This window comes from Centruroides sculpturatus, unplaced genomic scaffold (genome assembly GCF_000671375.1).
Source record: "Centruroides sculpturatus isolate CEXI.00-Female unplaced genomic scaffold, Cexi_2.0 scaffold371, whole genome shotgun sequence".
Lineage (NCBI taxonomy): Eukaryota > Metazoa > Arthropoda > Arachnida > Scorpiones > Buthidae > Centruroides > Centruroides sculpturatus.
The window spans coordinates 95,443-108,186 of NW_019384600.1; positions in this window are offsets into that span (position 1 = coordinate 95,443).

Consider the following 12,744-nt stretch of genomic DNA (forward strand, 5'->3'; position numbering starts at 1 on the left):
AAAAAAATGTCTAGATGAGCGAAGGTGTCATAGTCAACAATTAAACGCGATCAGATTCGAAAAGATGGTGTCGGATAAACCATCTCCAGCCGACCTTTTCCACGAACTTAACGAAGCTCCATTTACACCTGGAGACAGGTGGATGGCCAATTGGAAAACGGTGATGTAAGATCTATCCAATTGACAAGGAGCCGATCGCAAAAACCCTATAAAAACGCAAAATTCAAGGACATAGAGACTTCCACTTGATTTCCACTTCCACCAAGACTTCCATCAAAACTTCTGTTGTGTTCGTGTATCTCCATCTTTCGTGCATCGACTTTCGAGACATCGAACTTTTTTTTCTCCTCAACACTGTCCAGGGGCCCCTACGACGACGCACCGGATCACCGCCGAAATTCTCAACAACGCAAGACCAGCACCGAAGCCTAAAAATTGTGTAAGCATATTCGTCCGAAATAAACGGTTTACTTTTGTAAAACACTTGTCTTTGCTGCCTTTACAAACCGCCACCCACATACGCTAAGACCTTAGACCATCCCGACGGTAGGGAATAAAAATCTCCCCCAATCGGCGTTCTTACACTATGGATGTCTGCCCTTGCCGATTAAATACGGACAACCGTTTAACTGAAGTAAAACGGTTGTCCGTATTTAATCAGCAAATTTTTTTTTTTTTTTTTTTTTTTCAAAATTCGCAAGTTTTGAATGCTAAGTGAATTTAAAGTCCTTGGATATGGCACCAAATTTAAATTCAGATGTTCTTACTAGAGTAATGAATTTATAAAAGATTGCTGGTGAGTGCTCCAGAAAATTTTCTTTTTTTGCCCATAGTTAACGAGCTACTGACAATAAATATTGTAGTATCTCGAGGAATCCAGATTCGAATCAGATCCGGACGATCCGGACTTCCATAATTTACGATGTAAACTTTCGCTCGTGTTGAGCTCATATAAATATATTATATATTCATAATAACGGCACAAAATTAAATAATTAATTTTTGATCATTACATCGATAAGTTTCGTATTAAATTAAGTTTTAAATAAAACAAATTAACACTTTTACTCGGCAGGTGGCGAAATGAAGATTAATAGTCGTCTGCTTTTTTGGAAGGAGAATGATAACAATGAATGGAAAATTATAAAATAAAATCAGAAATTGTTTAATAAGTCGGATAATTTTATTATTTTTATATATTTATTATCTCAAAATACATTTCAATAAATTTATTTAAGTTATAAACATATAAATGTAAATATACACTACAATCTTGTTAATCCGGCATCTCGATTACCTTGCATATCTCACAGTGTACAGTGGACTCTCAGTTAACTGACACTCGTAAAGATTGTCGGATAAATATAATTTATGGTTGCTGAGAGTTAATATTAATAATAAACATAATACAAATACCCACATTATACAATATCCTATACAATGTTAGTTATCCGGCATTGTCGCTAATCTGGCACATATCTGCGAGAAAATGGCCGGATAAGCAAGAGTCTATCTAGTGCAGGAGTGGCGAATTTTTTTGAACCCGCGTTAACGCGTAAAATAAGAATATTGACTATTTCTGTTGTCACTATGACTATATATTGATATATGACTTTTTTATTGTTTGATCTTTGATCAACTTTTGTAGCTCTTTGCCCTAATGAAATGTGCCACTTTGGGCGCGCTTGTCGTAGGTTCGCCACTCTTGGTCTAGTATATTTGTGTCTTTATATAAATGACACTATTAAATTATTTATAAATTCAAATCAATTATACTGAAAAATTTTTCTGCATTTAACGTTTATACAATTTTAAAACGTAATGTTTAATCTATAGGTCTACTATATAAACACTTTCATAAATTTAAAGATACACACTGTTTATTTACTATTGAACACAAGACTGTGTTATTATTAAAACACTTGGCGTTTATCCACTTTATTCAGTTGATACGGGCACTTTTACACGTTTCGGGCATATAGACCCTCATCAGTCAACATTAAAAATGCAATGACACTCGTACAGCACAAGTTATTATTCACTGCTGTTTATGATATCAAAGTTATCAACTTATCCTAACAGCAGTGAATAATAACTTGTGCTGTACGAGTGTCATTGCATTTTTAATGTTGACTGATGAGGGGTTATACGCCCGAAACGTGTAAAAGTGTCCGTATCAACTGAATAAAGTGGATAAACGCCAAGTGTTTTAATAATAACACAGTCTTGTGTTCAATAGTAAATAAATACGAAAACACAATTTCAAAAAAACGAATCATACACACTGTTTATGTTCACACTATTTATGTTTTCAATATGTAAGATTCTAAGTTTCTCGTTCTTTCTTGTTCCTCTCCATGTCTTTCTTCATTCGCTCTCTGTTCTACTCTCACTTCCTCAGCAGTTTACACATGAATATACTCAAACACCAATTTGCTGAGCTTATTATTTATTTCGAATGCAGAACGGTAATGTCTTGCGGATGGCCTGAAAACGTTTGAACAGTAAATAAATAACACGCTCTCTGTTCATTTATCCTTTGTCTTTCCTCAATCGCACGCTCTTTCTACTCAATCATCATCTCTCTTTCCTCAATTTCACGCTCTTTCTGATCATTCATCCTCAAGACATTACCGTTCTACATTCGAACACAAAACTTTCGAATAAATTTTAAAATTTATTCGAAAGTTTTGTGTTCGAATGTAGAACGGTAGTAGGCTGAAAACGTTTGAACAGTAAATAAATAATACGCTCTCTGTTCATTTATCCTTTGTCTTTCCTCAATCGCACGCTCTTTAGAAGAAGGCTGAAAACGTTTGAACACGCTGAAAACGTAGGGTGAACACGCTTTTCAGAAGTAGGCTGAAAACGTTTGAACAGTAAATAAATAATACGCTCTCTGTTCATTTATCCTTTGTCTTTCCTCAATCGCACGCTTTCCCTGCTCATTCATCCTTTGTTTTTTTTCAATCTTCCTTTCTCTTATTTCATTTGCCCGCTCTCTTTGTTCAATCTCATATTGTTCACCCGCTCTTTCTCTTTCACTCGCTCCTTGTACTGTACATCCGCTCTTTCACCATGCATTCTTTCTTCATCTTCACTTTCTGACATTCTAGTTTCTTGTATTTTTGTTCTTATTATTTGACGTCTTAACTGATTTCTCTCCCTGTTTTTTCTTAACCTTTCCTCTCTGTTGTCATGTCTCATTATTCCTTCTTCGTTCCCGCTCTCTATTCTTTTCTCTCTCTCTTTCAAATTTCTCTAAAAGTTCCATCTTTTTCTGTCAGTATTAATGAGATTTTACAATTGATTAGTATTGATAAAGTTTGGAATATTTTTTAAATAAAAAAAGTTGTATCTAAGCAATTATAAGAATTATACAAAAATTTTAGATTTTAGTACTAATAGAGGAGAAGGTTGTATTACAGAACCCCATTTTTATTTCAGTGAATTGTAAACAAGGTATCATAACTACACCCACATTTTTTGTGCAAAAAGTACTGGTAACTAGTAAACTAAATGTTCCTAATTGGATTTTTCGCTAGTGTAACTATAAGTATAGTTTTTGAAGGCTTTTGTACAAAAAGTCAGAAAGTAGGCTTAGAGAAAATCGGGTGGTAAAATGGAACTTTACTGTGTTTTCAAAAAATGCTTTAATGTATCCAAAAACATATAGGAAAGTACAATGAATGTTATATAATTACAAAATTATTTACTCCAATGTATTTTATTGAAAAAATGCTTTTATAATAGAAAAATATGATCTCCATTAACAATATGTATTCCAGCAGCTCTTTTTCGATATTCTCAGGTAGAATTGAGTTTCTACCTAGTGTCTTTTTCACAAATTGCTCCGGAGGAATGTCTGCTTGCAATTAGAGTTCGGAGGAGTTGGGTTCCATATTAAAAGCATCAATGGAATCGCCATCTTGAATTAACTTATGTCCATCAAGACCAAATTTTAAAAAACGTGAACATCACAGAGATTAATATGTACCCCTAAGTCTCTGGAATAGAATACATACACCAGTGAACCTACAACTACATGATTTATATTTTAAAAATAATTAAATTCATTTAGCATTCAAAACTTTCGAATTTTGAAAAACAAATTTGCTGATTCACTACTGACAACCGTTTAACTGAAGTGAAACGGGTTTTTCCCTTGCTATGGATGTCTGCCTAGTTCAGTTCAGCCACAATCCGCTACAGTTCGCCTTTATTATCAGTTCGAAATGGAGTGGTTCCATAATAACACCTTTTCCTCTACTAAAATTATAATAAATACTATAAATTTAGAATCTAAGCTTTATCAGTCTAAATACTGTAGAAATAGAGTACATAATTGATAAAATATATTTATCTTTAATAGATTACATATTATAATAAATTTTAAGCCGATAATTTTGTGGCTAAATTATTATTCTAATATTTGTACCGTACGTTTATATTAATATAAATCCCCGGTGCATTAAAACCCCATTATTTCGAAACTCAAGGGACCGAAAAACACGACTTCGAATTATCCGAACTTCTTTTCCAATTGAACTTTTTTTTGTAATTCTCGAATAAAATCATGACATTATCTATATATATAAAATTGCTTGTCCTGACTGACTGACTGATTCATCATCGCCCAGAGAAAACCGCTGGACCTAGAGAAGTGAAATTTGGTACACAGTTAGGGTACATCATGAAAACGCACACTAAGAAGGGATTTTTCGAAATTTCCAAGTGGGGGAGAGGAGAGCATTAAGGGTTAACCGGAAAAACGGCTTCTACTGTACTATTTTAGATGCGATTTTTTGTTTTTATATGCGTTTTAGTAGGGTATGCCATGGGAATTCACATTAAGAAAGGATTTTTCAAAATTTCCCCGCGGGGGAGAGGTAGAGCATTAAGTTTTAACCGGAAAACGGCTTCTACTGTACTATTTTAGATACTATTTTTTGTTTTCAACTACGTTTAGTCTTCATTGAGTATTTAGGTGTATTAAATTGATAACATTTCAGACATTGTTATAAATATTTTTATCTATTTCGATTTTAATTAAAAATGTTCGATCCGTTTTAAATTCAAATTTGTTATTGTATATTGGTTCGATTACAGAACGATTGTAAACGTTCCAGAAAATTGATCAAATCGAAAATAGTTCGTTTGATTCTCGGCAATTCTCTTCAGCGGTAGGTGTTATATGANATAGAAGTGCCGTGTTATACGGGGATTACCTGTATATTTAAAACTAATCTAATTGTACCTACTTTAATATATAACTAATACAGATAGTGTTACAATAAATTACCTTATTGTTGTAAAATTCATTCTTAAAGTTTATTGATATCTCACCTTGATTTAAATTATTACATGAGTTCATAATTAATAAAAAACAAAAATGTGTATAATCAGAGTTTCATTTTATAAGTTTAATATCTATAATTACAGTTTATCAGTTAAATGAATATTATTTCAAAGAAGTCATGGTTTAGCATAAACCATATAGTAATTCAAAGATTAATGAGTTTGTTTGATCCCATAGTTTAAATTTAATTTGAAGAAAGATACTTTTTTTAATATTATTATTATTGCTACTGTAAAATTTGAGTTAAATTTTTATACTTTCATTTCAGTAACTAAATTCTTTTAATTTTAAAAACATAAGTTTCATCTTCATTCAATTACATGTTAAATTTTAAAAATTATATTTTTACAGATTTCACATTAACAATTTAATAAAATGGATGAAATAATTGAATATAATCGTGTTATAATATCAAAAATAGGAAGACAAGACATTTGATACATCAATGAACATTCTATATGGTCAGTAAAAAATATTTATGTATGAAATCATTTTGTTATTTTCTTATTAAATATAAAATAATACTAATCCTAATTTTTATTTATATAAAATTGCAGAATGCGATTCTAATAGATTTTGAAGCATTGTGATCAAGTGAAAGATCATAAAATTATTTATCGACAGTTGGTCATAAAAACATTACACCGTCCTATAGAAACTGTAATACACATTTATATAGATTCTGTTAAAAAGTATCAATTATCGGCAAAAGATCAATGGCAAGTCAATTTTACTAGCAAATAAATTCATGGATTAAATTTTATAGACGAAAAACCATTGGATATAACTAGGCTGGATCAAATAGTAATTTACAAAACTTATTAAATTATTTCACAACGTATAATGAATTATTTTTATTTTAAGGTGGACAGATAGAAAAAAAAAATCTTTTTAAAAACTGGAACNCCAAGAATATGTCATGTTTTAGATAAAGTGAATGAAAAATCTGGAAAAATTTAAATAAAATAAACTTATTTAATCACAATTGTCATGTTTTAATTTTATCGGATCTATAAAATTCAAATAGAACATGATTATAATCAAAACAAAAATTAGTTCATAAAGTGATTTAGAAAAAATCTGACACCTACTCGATTAGAAAAACTAATTAATTGTTCAAAACATTTGATAATTTCATTAACATTTGTGATTACTATGATTTAAGAAATTTTGTTTGGATGTTATATTATTTCAAATTGTCACATTTTAATTTACTCAACAAATTTTTATTTTAAAAAATTATTATTACAAATTAGTACAACTTAATTTTATAATAAATTTAATAATTAAACGGAATATATTAAACTTATTGTTAAAATAAAATTAATTTAATTAAGATTTGTGATTAAGATTTCTCTTTAAAAATTAATTTTGTGATCAGTATGTGTCAAACTACTACTACTGATGTCATTAATGACTGATTCATCATCCCTTTTTTCTTGAATTCCCAAAGTATTGACTGAATCATCATCAGAATCTTCATAGATTGCCTCATCTTCTGTACCACCCACAGCATTAGATATTCCGGTTTTCTTGAATGACTTAATAATGATCTTTGTTTTAATACCTTCCCAAGCACGCAGCACCCAATCGCATACTTGTGCAATGCTGGCTCATTTTATTCTCCTTGTTGGTGTTAAACATTTATTTGCAATAGTCATCATGCACTTGTTCCATTCATCACGAATTATTTCAGTTTAATAAAGGTATCGATTCATCCATCGTCATATTCTTGAATAAAAAACGAACAAAATGCTTTATTAAACTGAAATAATCGTAATTTCTTAATGTAAACTCAAAGGTCACGTGATGACAGCAACAAAACATGGTGACAATGACTCGTGTGTCGCTACTCTGATAATCTAGGTACTCTAGCCATTCGGTTGAGGGACCATCTGCTTAACAGACCACTGNTTGACGTAACCAAATAAACCAATCAAAATATTAATAACTATGATAAAAGTTAAATGGAAAACTTAAGAAATTGTAAGCAGGATTAATCAATTTCTTTATAATAAGATCGTAATAAATTTTAAATTAATTTTAAATATAATTTTACATATATATAAATACAAGAACGAAATTCTTATAATTTTTAAATTATTATTGAAAATTAACTGTTTTCAATTCATTTTTAAATATTTTGTTATTCAAGGTACTATCTAAAGATATCAATATATTATTGGAAATTAACTGTTTTTGATTCATTTTTAGATATCCTGTTATTCAAGGTACAGTCTAAAAATATTAATATAAATAAGAATTTCGTTTTTGTATTTATATATATATAACTTGTTTTTTCAAAGTTGCTAATTTCAAATATCCTTTTTCCTCTGTTTTTGAGTCAAGAGATAGTATAAATACTATGTATAAGAGACTTGTTCGATACCTCGCCGAGAACTCTTTTGCAAGAACCTCTTATACAAGAAAATTGTCTTCAGAAAGTATTTTTATTTAAAAGTTTGTCTTTGACAAAAAGTTTGACTTAGAAATGAGCATCCAACTACCAAAATGTAGGCTATGAATAAATTCTGTGCTCTACTAGGAGTTCAGGCATTGCAAGCCCTCAAGAGAATTTTGAAATTTGACCAATTACAGGAATGGTTTGAGGTCATATAAAATGGATATTAGAGCATATTCTACCATCAATATTAAGTACTTCAAACCATCAACTTATGGTATGATTTTATCACTAAAATAGCCTTATACTGATATAAGAGAAACATTCACATGAAGAGGTGTTAAAGAACATTAAAATAAATATTTTATTTTCATGTGAATGTTTCTCTTATATCAGTAAAATGGTGACATCCACTCGAAGTATTTAATTTACCTAATAGCCTTATAACAAATACTTTTAAAAAATTCCATCAATTTTGTTAAAAACATCATTCACTAAAAAAAAATTGCTTCAGGACCTCACCAGAATTGGAGGGAACTGTGAAGCTTCATTAATTTCATAAGGAATCCACCACTGCTTTTTAGTATTTTTAGCAATGCCCAGAAGTGTTATGGAACTGCTCAGCACTGGGGCCCACCAATAAGAAATTGGATGAAACCACTGAACACTGGTAGTTAGTTTAGGTTTGCACTTCACTAATTAACCATGTAGAGTTTACCAGGTATTCCACATTTGTCTAATACCAAAATAGAGGCCACTTCCCACAAGAGGAACCACTTCTTGGAAGATCACTAAAGTCTGGTGCTGCATTCTTACATTAATCCATTTCACAACACTCTAGTGTGCCTAGTGGCATCCCAGTTGAAAACTGCTGAATTAGTCAATGAGTAAACAAATAGCAATATATATCTATAGAGCTAGTGGAACTGAGTTGAGTGCCACCTGTACGCAGGCAAAGAAAACTGCTTCAGAAAAACATGCGCGTCTTTGGGTTGGATACGCACTGAAACACCATGCTTGTTTTCTTCCTGTGAGAATGAACCACAGCTTTCTGCCACACAAAACTTCAAAAAATAACTATCTAGAACTCCCCCAACCACAAACGATCTAGATTGCATTCTTGTGTTGATATTATGTAAGTTAATTTTGATGTTAAAATAAACAGTTCTTGTAAGACACGTCATCTTTGCCTCTGCTGCTACCACCCACATACAATTAGTCCCTAGGCCTCTCCTGACACACAATTAACTTATTGCCCCTGAAAGTCAGCATCTTACATATATTACTGCACCGCCAGGTACAAAGTTTTATTCATTCCCGAATAGACAATACCTTGGCAAGAAAGAGAAATGGCTGGCTACAATTTGGCAGATTGAGTAAGTATTCCTCTTGGGCATTTTCATTGAAGGTATTTTTTAAAGTTGTTTATGTATATATAACTGACATTTAATTAAAGGCATTGTATTGTAATTATCTCTGTAAATCGCTAGGGTGCTTTTTTAGCAGTAAATAGGTATAGTCCACTTTATATTACTACCCATTACTTATGTAGTGCANGTACGCAGGCAAAGAAAACTGCTTCAGAAAAACATGTGCATCTTTGGGTTGGATATGCACTGAAACACCATGCTTGTTTTCTTCCTGTGAGAATGAAGCACAGCTTTCTGCCACACAAAACTTCAAAAAATAACTGTCTAGAACTCCTCCAACCACAAATGATCTAGATGCATTCTTGTGTTAATATTATGTAAGTTAATTTTGATGTTAAAATAAACAGTTCTTGTAAGACATGTCATCTTTGCCTCTGCTGCTACCACCCACATACGATTAGTCCCTAGGCCTCTCCTGACACACAATTAACTTATTGCCCCTGAAAGTCAGCATCTTACATATATTACTGCACCACCAGGTACAAAGTTTTATTCATTCCCGAATAGATAATACCTTGGCAAGAAAGATAAATGGCTGGCTACAATTTGGCAGATTGAAGGTATTTTTTAAAAGTTGTTTATGTATATATAACTGACATTTAATTAAAGGCATTGTATTGTAATTATCTCTGTAAAACGCTAGGGTGCTTTTTTAGCAGTAAATAGGTATAGTCCACTTTATATTACTACCCATTACTTATGTAGTGCATTGAGTAATAATTAAAAATAGCAAAACATTTTGTATTTACGAAAATCTAAAATCCTGATAATAAATAACTACATTTAAAAAAATGCTTAATGGTGTCATTACTAGCCACAGGACACCATTAAAGATCATTTCAAGTACAGTCGACCTCCCTACAACGCGGTAGATACATTCCACTTTATAAGAATTTCACGTTGTAGGAATCCTTAAATACATGAGCCAATCACAGCCCGGCACGTGTGTAGTTTACGAACTACAGCTGTTTGAAAGGTTTTCTTTCATAAAATTAATCGATTCTAGACTAATTCGACTCAACATTTCCAAAACACGTATAATTTTTTTTGGGAATAATCCATATAAACTATGCTATAAACAAAAAATTGTAGGATTACTTACTAAGTGTGCACCGTTTAACAACGCCATTACTTAAGCTTGTTTTCATCGCGGAGCAGCGCACCAAACAGACAGATACAGATATATTTAATAGTAATATGTCCGTAGACACATCCCCGGTGCCACAGAGCATTACCGGGTAAATCAAGGTTACAATAATGATAACATTGAAGATTTACAGTAGATAACACAGAAGTAATAATTAAATCGCGTGTACAATATATATATATANTCATTTCAAATACAGTCGACCTCCCTATAACGCGGTAGATACCATTCCACTTTACAAGAATTTCACGTTGTAGGAATCCTTAAATACATGAGCCAATCACAGCCCGGCACGTGTGTAGTTTACGGACTACGGCTGTTTGAAGGTTTTCTTCCATAAAATTAATCGATTCTAGACTAATTCGACTCAACATTTCCAAAACACGTATAATTTTTAGGGAATAATCCGTATAAACTATGCTATAAACAAAAAATTGTAGGATTACTTACTGAGTGTGCACCGTTTGACTATGCCATTGCTTAAGCTTGTTTTCATCGCGGAGCAACGCGCCAAACGGCAGGCGCGTTTTCTGATAATTTATTTTTCTGCAAAAAATTCGTTGAACTTTGGAAACATCATTAATAGAAATAATTTTTGTGGCCGTTGAATAAGAAATGTTTTTTTTTTCACAAGAAATGTATAAAATTACAGTACTGTATTAGACTTACAGTACTTAATTTATATACTGTACAGATGATAGTAAACTCAACTTACCCACCTAAACTCTCGGTAGCGTGTAAGTATTTTGGCTGCTCATCCACTATTGGTCCAGATTCGACCAATCCTGTCACGACACGAGTCGGCGATGACGTTTTACCGCATTTTACGAGTCTCTTTTATCGTCTTTATACGAATACGGTTGCAATTTTTTGCCGCGAAATACGAATCCGCATTATATGAACCCGCGTTATGGGGGGGTCGACTGTAATTCATTATTCAAAAAGTAACCAAAGTCGTCTGATAATTGTAATATATGTAAAAATTAAAAAAAACTTTTTAGAAAAATAGCAAACTTGGCAACCCACAAAGTACAGCAAAGTCTACAGTCAGCATTTTGTAGGTGGACGGAAAATTGATCACCCTGACATTCCCATTTTTTCGAACATGCTACAAAAAATGGGGTTGTGGAAATGTTGATAGGTTTTCAAGGCAGGCAAGAAGAAAAGGAGAAAAGGAGAATAGGTAGAGAGTATGGGTAACAGCACCGAAACCATCTGTGATCACCAAACATGCCACTGGAACACAAATTGATGTAGGGAAACCACTTTATAGTACATACAATATTGCAGTCTTATTTTGTGAAAAGTGTAATGATGTGGGTACCCAAACTAATATTTATTGTAAAAAGCTGTTACCTAAACCTATTAATTAAACCAAATAGTATATAACCAACAACTTCAGTTATGACAGTTGAACTTCGATTGACGTTTGGATCTGTATTCTTGTCCATGGAAATCTCTATTAGTTTGGAAACGCGTCCACATTTGAACAGTTTCTTTCCTTTCTTTAAATTACTTTTCCTCAGGGTTTCGGTAGATATTGTGTCAAAACCACACTGCCTTCTAAGAAACATTACTCGTTCGCTCTGAAAAGGAGAAGCACATGCCATCTTTGTAGCCCCGATTCTGTTACCCAGTGTCGCCGCTATAGGCGCCTTGATCTAGTTTAACCATTTCTTCCACTAGCTCTATATGATAAAATTTACTTTTTACTTAAATTAATAATTTTTACATTTTGTAAAAATTATTAATTTAAGCAATTTTTGGATAGAATCGATTAATTGGATTCTAGGCAAAAAATGCCTTTAGACCAGGGGTCGCCAAACTTTTTTAACCGTCGACCCCCAATCACTTTCCAAAGCCTCACATTGACCTCCACCGTAAATTTTTATTACAAGTGTATATGTATGAGCGAAAAAAAAGTGGGTTGTGGTCTCTGTCTAAGCAAAAAAAAAAAAAAAAGGTTGAGACCCCTTAGCCGCATCGACCCCCCAATGATGTTGCATCGACCCCTGGGGGTCCATATCGACCACTTTGGCGAACCCTGCTTTAGACTATTATTCCACAGAAAGATTCGAAAAATTCTATCCATAGAAATCAGAAAAACTATCATCAATAAATAATTTAATTAAGTTATATTATTATAGTTAAAAACTATAGACCAATTTTTATAAAAATCTGATTTTTTAATTCTTAAATGAAAGATTATTATATTTATGACCTAACTAGCTTACCCGTCGCACATTGCTGCGATTTCAGAAGAAAGGAAATTCAAGCAAACTCGTTATGATAAAATTCAATTTACATTTTATCATTTTTATTGAAACTTATTATTATTATTCATTTTCATCGGGAAAACATTTCAAAGTGTCGTTTCAATTCTATTTATTTATTGGAGTGTTTGTGG